Raw genomic sequence first — 9,878 nt, forward strand, 5'->3', positions numbered from 1 at the left:
AAGACCATGGCCTGTAACAGATGCACCTTGGTCTCCAGAGAGACACCATTGCTCTTCAGTACTTTGGAGAGGTCCCTAACAGCAGACTTTCCCATGGGAATGCGCCTTTTAATTTCCTGGCTACTGGTTCCAAGAGTGTTGAAGGGGTCAAAATTAAGATTTAGAGAAGTTTATTTGTTCCCTACTTGTTAGCTCTGTATTATTATTTAACCTTTGTTGTTGTTGTTAGGTACTGCCAGGTCGAGTATAAACAACTCATAGCAACCCCATGAACAACACATCTGAACCTTCCTCTATCTTGTACCATCCTCATAAACTCTGATATACTCGATCCCATTGCTGCAGTCACTGTGTCAGTCCATCTGGGTGAGGGTCTTCCTCTCTTTAGCTGACATTCCACCTTTCCAAGCATAATGTCCTTCTGCAAGGAGTAGCCTCTCCTAACAACATGCTCAAATTATGTGAGACAAAGCTTCCTGTCTTTGCCTCCAAGGAGTACTCTGGCTGCACCTTTTCCAAGACATACGTTTGTTCTTTTCTCTTTTCCACCACAGGTCAAAGGCATCAATAATATTTGTTTAACCTTACAAATGATATACATGTAATCTTGTTATGTAATTCATTTTACCTTATTTATTTAACTTTAAAAATGATACATATGTAATCTTGTTATTTGTTACAATTTTTTTTTTTTTCATTTGACATCTTCCAGAGGTTATTCACTGGCAACTTTGAGGGCAAACCTTTCATAAAGGTGTGTTTTGCTTGGACTTCACAATATTGACACTAATACAGTTTTAAAAATTTTACCTAATTGTTGTTGTTGTAATGTGCCATTGAGTGGACTGTGACTTAGAGCCCACCCTATGACCAGCAGATCTGAACCTTGCCCTACCTGCTCCGGTCTTAAGAGCTCTGTGTGCTCCGTTTCATTCTTCAGTCACTCGGTCGATCATCTTGTTGAGGGTCTTCCTCCCTTTTGCGGACCGTCCCCCTGCATGCTGTCTTTTTCCATGGACCGGTTCCTCCTGACAAGTCCTTAATACCTGCAGCCTTCTCTGTTTATCATGATGTCCATTGTGTGTTGGTCCAGTTGTGGCAACTTTGTTTCTTTGTGTTGAGGTATAATTCATACTGAAGGCTGCAGTCTTTGATTTTCATCAGTAAGTCCTCTTGGCTTTCAGCAAGTAAAGTTGTGTCACCTACATATAGAAGGCTGTCAGTGCTTTCCCTGCACTCTAAGGGCCAAGTATGGTGAAAGGATGCAAGCATCGAAGACACATTTTTCCTGAATTTAAAACATGCAGTATTTTTCTTACTCTGTTAGAAAAAATGCCTCTTAATCTCTGTATGGGTTCTTCCTTGGCGTAATTGTTTTAAAATTACTTATATTCATAGTGTTACCTGTAATTTTTTATGACTCATGCAGTGGAATGCCTCTTCAATAAAATACAAGTAAACATCTTTCTAGTATTCTGTTCTTTCAGCTAAGATCTGATTGACTTAGCAATGATATCCTTTGTTCTACTTTCTCTTCTGAATCATCCTTGAACTTTTAGTAGTTCTCTATGTACTGATGCAACTATCTTTAATTTATCTTCAGCTACTTTTCCTTGCATGTGGTGTTAATAATACTTTTCCATAAGTTCTACATTCAGCTGAATTACCTTTCTTTGGATAGGACACAAATTCGAATCTCTTCTAGTTGGTTGGCCGGGTAGCTTTTTCTAGATTTCTTGGCATAGACAGGTGATTGACTAAACACCCATCTGTTGTAACATCTCAGTTGGTATTGTATTGGTTCCCAGAACCTTGTTTTCCATCAATGCCCTCAATCCAGCTTGGACTTCTTCCTTCGGTACTGTCATCACTTCCTGATTAAATACTCTTTGAAATCATTGAACATCAGCCGGTTCATTTAGTGAATCTATATTCCTTTCATCTAGTTTTTATGCACTCTGCCTTATTCAGTATTTTGCCCATAGAATCCTTCACTGTTGCAACTTGAAGCTTGAATTTTTCTTTATTTCTTCCGGTTTTAAAAATGGCAGCTAAGTTCTGCTCTTTTGGTTTTTTAACTCCATCTCTTTTCATATTTCATTATAATATTTTACTTTGTTATGTTTAAAATTCTTCTGTTCAGCTCTTCTACTTTATTCTTTCTTCCTATTCACTTTAGGTATTGTACATTCAAGGGCAGGTTTAAGAGTCTCTTTAACATAATTTTGATCTTTCTATTTTAGTTTTTTTAATGACCTTTTGATTTCTTATTTGATGCTATCCTCCAGTTTGTCTGGTCTTTAATCATTAATGTCCATCTTGTTCTAGAGAGTGTGTCTGTATTTAGTTATGAGCATTACTAAAACTGACATTGCTTCTGAAAACCTGAAGGAAAAGAGAATAAACAAATTTTTCTACTACCACATAAACTAGGTCATTACTTATGATTTAGGAATTTTATTGATGAATTTCAAACGGTCTTGAGACTTTTGATCTTAATGCTAAGTGGTAAAAGATCTCTAGAGTCTTTAGTAATTAAAAATTATTCTCATTGTTCTGAAATAGATTGGCAATTACAGTTAGTTTGAATGTATGTATGAATTAGTGTGTCTTTTTTTCTCTTTCAGAATCCATCCTCAAAATCCAAAATTAAACATGGAGAAGAAAAGAAAGAGAGGGAGAGAGATTCACAAGAATCAGAGGTCAGAAAAATTCACTATATGGTTACTTACAGCATTGTTTAAGCTGCTTTTTTATGAATGGCTGTCTTTCTGAATACTAACCCTAGGTCAGTAGGTCAGTACTATTATAATTCTCTTTCAAGGAAAACTTGAAAATTTGGGTTTGGTGAAGAGCCAGTCTATTCTTTATTGGAAATCTTGTGAATGATCACCTCAGATGTAAGTTGAAAATTGGGGAGTGTGCCCTCAGTTTGTAAAGGGGCAAGGTAGACCTTTCCTAATGTCATTTTTTACTTGTCAACCCTTTAACCAGTGTGGAGCCCACACTGCTATTTACTCTTGCCGCCAGAATTTTCCTCCTCATACTGGATGAAACAAGGAGATACTGTTGTCATACACAGATGGGGAGGGAATCTCTGTCTTTTCACTAAGACTTCCATATTACCCTCCTTAAATGTGAATGAAAACCATCACTAGCTGAGGGAGTAGTATAATGGAAACTGCCTGATCTGCAGAGTATAGGATTTGTTTGCTTGTCTGTATTCAGACAAGAGAGATTTATTTCTTTTACTCTGTATTGCTTCTCAAATCTTATTTTTGTTAACAAATACTTGGGTATTCATATTTTCACCTGATATTTGCATAACTTTTTTCCTTCTTGTTTATTTTCACTTCTAGAGTTGTGAAAGGGCAGCATCGTTAGCAAAAATAAAATCAAGAGCCTTTGCAGTTGTTGCTCAGGTAAGTTTTCTTCCCCCTATGACAAGTTACTTAAGAATTAATTGGATGCTTTTTAATTGGGTTTTTTTTTTCATTTTTAAGCAACATAATCTATATATATAAAATTTAAAAAGAAAAAAACATGTCACTTATAAAATTCTTTAGTCCCCTGCCTCTTCCCTTCCCGTCTCTGAATTTCTAATCTCCAGTGGCAACCATCTTCAACATTTTTCCTTTTAGTTATTTTTGCTGGTATTTACTTGGAACTTTGTTTTTTTTTTTGGTTTTTTTTTTTTTTTTTTTTAATTTCTAGCATCTAATGTTCATATTCCTGAAAGCTCTATTAGTATTTCCCTTTTCCCTGGAGTCCTTGGTGTAGGCCTTTTTTTATTCATTATCTTTGACATTTATGATGGGCATCCATTCAACTTCTGTTCTTTTTTTTTTAAATTTGATTTTATTATTTTTGTATGTGTGTACTGTTGAATCGGATCCAACAGGTATAGGAAATTGCCTCTTCTTATCCAGTGGAGCATCTGGTGAATTCAAACAGTGCACCTTTAGGATTGCAGTGCAGCTTCTTGCCACTAGGCCACTGGAGCTCCCTGATAACCTTCTGTTCTAAAAACTGTTTTTTACTTTTTAATTTATCTCTTAATATTAATCTCTGTGTTTGTTTTTCTGTTTAAAATATTATGTTCCAAATCATTATTTTGAATTGTTTATTTTTGCAGATTTTTTTCATTAAGAATTTTTCTAGTTCTCTGAATGATTTTATTTAATTTTGAAAACAGTTATAGCCTTCCCCCCCCACTGGCTACAGTATTTTTCTTTATGTCCTTGTGGCTATTAATTGCAGAGTTTCTTTCTTCTGTTTATTTTGGTGACTGTCTTTCAGACCTGTGACTTTTCCCATAATGTGTGTTCATGGTTATGAGTGATTAGGTGAAGTTTTTTAAACCTGTTTATTTCCTTTTCTTGGATCTAGTAATTTTTCTCAGAGAAGAATTTAGGAACATAAGGAATAAGTATGCAGATGCTGGTGTTTTGAAAACAGATAAAATAGAACCGATCCAGAGGCTTATGAATCCTTAGGCCATTTTCACTTAACACCTCGATTTTCCTAAAATGCAAATCTTCTGTAATTCAGCTTGAGACAGTCAGTTACTTAGTGTTGATGTCAGGGAATGAAACACTATTTCCTACTCATATTTTCAGTAGTGTGCCCATATTTTTAGTCACATTTCTGATGACTCAGGAGCCCTTGTGGCATTATGGGTTCTGTTTTAGACTCCTAACCAAAAGATCAGAGTCTGACCCTACCAGCTTCTTCTGTAAAAGATTTACAGCCTGGAAATCCTTGTAGGGTAGTTCTCCTCTGTCCTGTGGGGCAGAATAGATTTGAATCAGAATAGATTTGAGAGTGGGTTTGGTTTGGATTTGGCTACAACATTTATGGTATTAGTTGAAAACAACCTTGTTAATGAAGACTTTTTGGGTTCAGTAAATAAGAAAAATCATGGGTGGATTTTAGTAACTAAGATGCCCTGGGTAGTTGGCCTAAGGCACAGACGTCGCAGAGACTGTCCTTCCGTTTTCATCTCCAGTGCTCAGTTCACTGTCTTCTCGTGCTGTTTGTATCTACTCCAGCCATGTATAGATCAGCTCAAAGAAGAATTTTTCTCTTCTTAATAGTTAAAAGTTGTTGTTGTTATGTGCCATCAAGTCGCCTGCAACTCATAGCAACCCTATGTCCAACAACCCTAAACCCTGCTCTATCCTGTGCCAATTCACTCTCTCCAAAACACCTATCCCAATTACCCTAGTCACTGAATCAATCCACCTCATAGAGGGTCTTCCTCTCTTGTGCTGTCCCTCCACCCTCCCAAGCAGGAAGTCCCTCTCCAAGGACTGGTCCCTCCTTGCAACATGTCCAGAGTATGTCAGATGAAGCTTCAGAATCCATGCCTCCAAGGAGCAGCTTGGTTTAACCCTCTCTAGGACTAATCTGTTCATTCTGCTAACAGTTCATGGTATATTCAGTACTCTTCTCCAACACCACAGCTCAAAGGCATCAGTTCTCCCATGGTCTGGGTCAGGCACACCTTAGTCTCCAGAGTGACACCATTGCTCCTTAATACTTTGGCAAGGTCTCTAACAGCAGACTTTCCCATTGCAATGCGTCTTTTAATTCCTGGCTGCTGGTGCCAATAGTGTTGACTGTGGAGCCAAACAAAGCTGTTAATAATCTCAACATCTTCACCATCCATCATGATGCTGCCAGTTGTCTCAGTGGTGAGAATCTTTGTTTTCTTGATATTGAGCCTCAATCCAAATTAAAAGCTGCATTCCTTGATCTTCTGCAGCAGGTACTTCAGGTCCTTCTCAGTTTCAGCAAGTAAAGTTGTGTCATCTGCATAACGTAGATTGTTGATGAGTCTTCCTCCAATCCTGATGCCACATTTCTCCTCATACAGCCCAGCTTCCCTGATAATCTGTTCTGCATATAGATTAAATACATTCTAAAATTGAGAAAGAAGAATTCATTTAAGTATGCTTCAGATCACCTGCCTACCCCTGAGTATTATTAATCAAGATGACCATGGGGATATTTGGTTAAATATTTATGCCATGTAACCACATCTGGAGTCAGATATAGAGAATTACACATGAAATATTTGGTGGTTCTGAAGGAAAACAATATTTTTTTTTTTTTAATTTTTTTTTATTTTGTGTGCGTGTACCGTCAAATCAGATCTGACTGGTACAGGAGGATATTGCGCCTCCTTCTCCGGCAGAGCATCTGGTGGATTCGAACCCTGTGCCTCTGGGATTGCAGTGCAGCTTCTTGCCACTAGGCCACCAGAGCTCCCCTAGGAAAACAATATTATAATGAGGAAGGAGTATTAAGTTACTAGGCAGTAAAAAAAGTAACTGCACTTGCCATTCTCTAGTCCTACTTGGTAAGAGAACAACTGTATTTTAACTCAGTATGAGTAGACAGTGATGAGAACTGTAAGGTTAAAAGTTAAGACTGTACTGGGGGTGGGGGGAAGACTGTACTGGGGACAAGTTATTACATTAAATAAGCCAATGCAAAAGTGGAGTACTTTATGACAAGTATGTCTGAAAATCTTTGCTTATTTAAATGTCTGTTTCTTTATAATTACTACTTGAATTTCTATTACATTACTTATCATTTGGGTTCTTTGTTGTTAATTGGATATCTAACTTGTCAGGCATCCAAATCCAGAAGACATCGTCAAGTTAGACTTGACTCATCTGCCACAATTGAGTCTTCTGACTCAGATTCTTCATGTAGTCAAGGACGAAGCAAGGCAACCAAGAGGAAAAACAAAGCAGCATTGAAAGCAGGAAAGAAGATGTCCTCTAGAAACAAAGGTAACTTTTAAAGTCTTCCTGAGACTCAAGAGAGATTATTTTTCCCCAACCCTAATCTTTTGTTTTCCTTTTTAAAAATGTTTTGGTATGTCTTTTACTGGGAACGTAATGAGCATTAAATTTAAAATAAATTTAATCTCTTAGGTTGTTGGAATGTTATTGCTGGACAGGAACTCTGAGCTAGTCCATCATTGTATGTTGTTGTAGTGCGCCATCAAGTAAGAACCGATCCATAAGCTGACCCTGCAGCAGAGTTTTAGAGGCATTTAATCACATAGGAGGCGATTGCCCATCCTTCTCCCACAGAACAGCTAGTTGATTCGAAATCCATACCTTTGGATTTCAGTGTAGCTTCTTTATTCTCTTAGATTCTTGGAATCTTAATGCTGGAAGACAATTTAGATATACAATCTGTCATTTCATAGTTGATGAAATTTAGATTGATACAGATTAAATAGCTTCCTCATAGTGATCTAGATACAGATTTAGTCTAAAATTATCCAATACATATTAATAATTTTTATGTACCATTCAAACTTATTTGTAGAGTAAGGTGTAATTATTCCTTTTGTTGTTGTTAGGTGCTGTTGAGTCGAGTACAACTCATAGTGACCCTGTGAACAAAAGATCTGAACCCAGATCTGTCCTGTGCCATCCCCACACTTCCTGATACACAGGAGCCCATTGCAGCAGTCACTGTGTCTCTCTACCTTGTTGAGGGTCTTCCTCCCCTTCTCTGACCTTCTGCCCTTCCCAACATCATGTCCTTCTCCAAGGAATAGCCCCTCTTAGCAATATGTCCAAAGTATGTGAAGCAAAGCCTCATCATTCTTGCCTCCAAAGAGCACTACAGCTGCACCATCCTTAAGACATATCTGTTTGTTTTCTTGGCCATCCATGGGATGGTCAGTGCTCATTATTCCTATTAGAAACCATAATTCCCTTCAGCTGTACAAATTGAGTTGTATATGCTTTTCTTGTGTAAAATTACATTTGACATTTGTTTCCTAAACTTATGACTGTATTTTAATAGTTTCCTTTTTAAAAATTACAAAAAAATAGTCATCACGTATAAAATTAGAATATGTTTAGCAGGCTCAGAAAAAAAAAAAGAAGGCATTAAGAACCTTCATAAATATTTAAACCTAATGTATAATAAGGTCTGCATCTGTTAGATGAAATATGGTAGTTGATATTCCATCTATTCCCGGGGCCTTAATTTTTGCCAATGTCTTCAGTGCAGCTTGAATTTCTTTCTCATTAGGAAGGAAGAAAGGAACGTCTTCCTTCCTTAGGTTCTTGATCATGTGCTGCTACTTCTTGAAATACTGTAGTGTTGATGAATTATTTTTGGCACAGAGACCAGACCCTATGTGTTCCTTCATCTTTTTATGCTTTATAGGTCATTCAAGATTTTTCACATAGCATATTCAGTATAGCAGTTGAGGCTTGAATTTGATTTTCAGTTCTCTCAGCTTGAGAAATAACAACTAAGTTATTCCCTTTTTATTCTCTTAACTCCAGCTTGTTGCACATACTGTTCTAATACTTTATTTTGTGTTCTTGAGGTACCTTTTGAAATCTTCTGTTCATCTTTCACTTTTGTATCCCTTCACTTTGTTTTTGGCTTCTTGGTGCACTCGTGCAAGTTTTGGAGTCTCTTCCATCATCCATCTTGGTCTTTTCTTCCTTCTCTGTCTATGTAACATCATTTTGCTCTCTCCTTAGATAATAGCATTGATGCAGCCTCACAACTCATTTGGTCATTAGTGTTCAGTGCCTCAAACCTCTTCTTAAGATGATTTTAAAATTCAGGTTGGATATACTTAAGGTCATGTTTTGGTTCTAGTTGGCTTGCTTTAAATCTTCTTCACTTTCAGTTTGAACTTGTACATGAATCATTGATAGACCTTCAGTGAGATGACTTGAAAAGACGGTGACTCCAGCAGTGGGTTTAAGTGTGTTAGAGATGATGAGGATGGGCCAGGATAGGGCTGAGTTCAGATCTCTTGTTCACAGGATTGCTATGAGTTGTACTCGATTCAGTAGTCCCTGACAGCAATTGATGATCTGTTTCACACTCGGAACCTGACTCAGTTTTGACTGCTGATACTGAGCTTCTCCACCTATTCTTTCCACAGATGTAATCAGTTTGATTTCTGTGCAGTCAATCAGAGGAGGCCCATGTGTGTTTACCATTTGTGTTTCTTAAAAAACGTATTTGCTAGGGAGCTCTGTTGGCCTAGTGGAAAGAAGCTGCATTGCAATCCCTGAGGCATGCAGTTCGAATCCACCAGATATTCTTCTAGAGAAAGAGGGTAAATCTTCTGTACCAGTCAGATCCAATTTGATGGTACACACGCACAAATAATAACTTTTTCTTTTTTTAAAAAAAAGATATTTGATGTGAATAAATCATTGAATGTGCAAAAGTCAATTATTCATTCTCCTGCATTACTTCTGTCACCAGGCTATATTTTCCAACTGTTATTTCCTCTTGATTGTTTCCAACTTTAGCATGCCAGTTAACAATTTTTATTAGCTTACCTTGTATCTTGTTTGGTCAATTTCAGACTCCAAAAATTGGTAGAAATCTTCAGTTTCCTCTTCTCTGTCTTACCTATTGGTACATATATTTGAAAAATAGTGGTATCAGCAGATCTTCCTTATAAGTGCATGCATTGTTCTTCAGGTTAGATCTTGAAATTGTAGTTTTTAACAATGAAAGCACACTATTCTTCTAAATTTTTCATTCTCAGAATAGTAAATCACTTGATTGTCTGATTCAGTGTGGCCAGTCCTAGTTCATTGCCTCTTGCTAATATGTAGTATGTCAGTCTTTATGTATTCCATTTCATTTTTTACATTGTCCAATTTTCCCACTTTCTTTCTTTTTTTAGGGGCTAAATTTTAATAGAATGTGAAAGTTCTGACCTCTTAGATTCAATAGTACTTTGAATTTACTGATTGGTTCAAAATGGTTTTATGGAAAAACTAATCTGTAACAAAAACTTGGCATTGAGTGCGAAGGCTCCACTGTTTTGTTTTGAGCAAAGCATACTAAGGGTCCGGGGT

The 9,878-nt window shown here is 37.0% G+C and overlaps 1 pseudogene; it reads left to right on the forward strand.

Moving 5' to 3' along the window:
- Positions 1–9,878, forward strand: part of LOC102869616 — a 47,045-nt pseudogene that overhangs the window by 14,192 nt on the left and 22,975 nt on the right.

The sequence above is a fragment of the Elephantulus edwardii genome, unplaced genomic scaffold (assembly GCF_000299155.1).
Source record: "Elephantulus edwardii isolate Elephantulus edwardi_28Jun2011 unplaced genomic scaffold, EleEdw1.0 scaffold00104, whole genome shotgun sequence".
In the NCBI taxonomy this organism is placed as follows: Eukaryota; Metazoa; Chordata; class Mammalia; order Macroscelidea; family Macroscelididae; genus Elephantulus; species Elephantulus edwardii.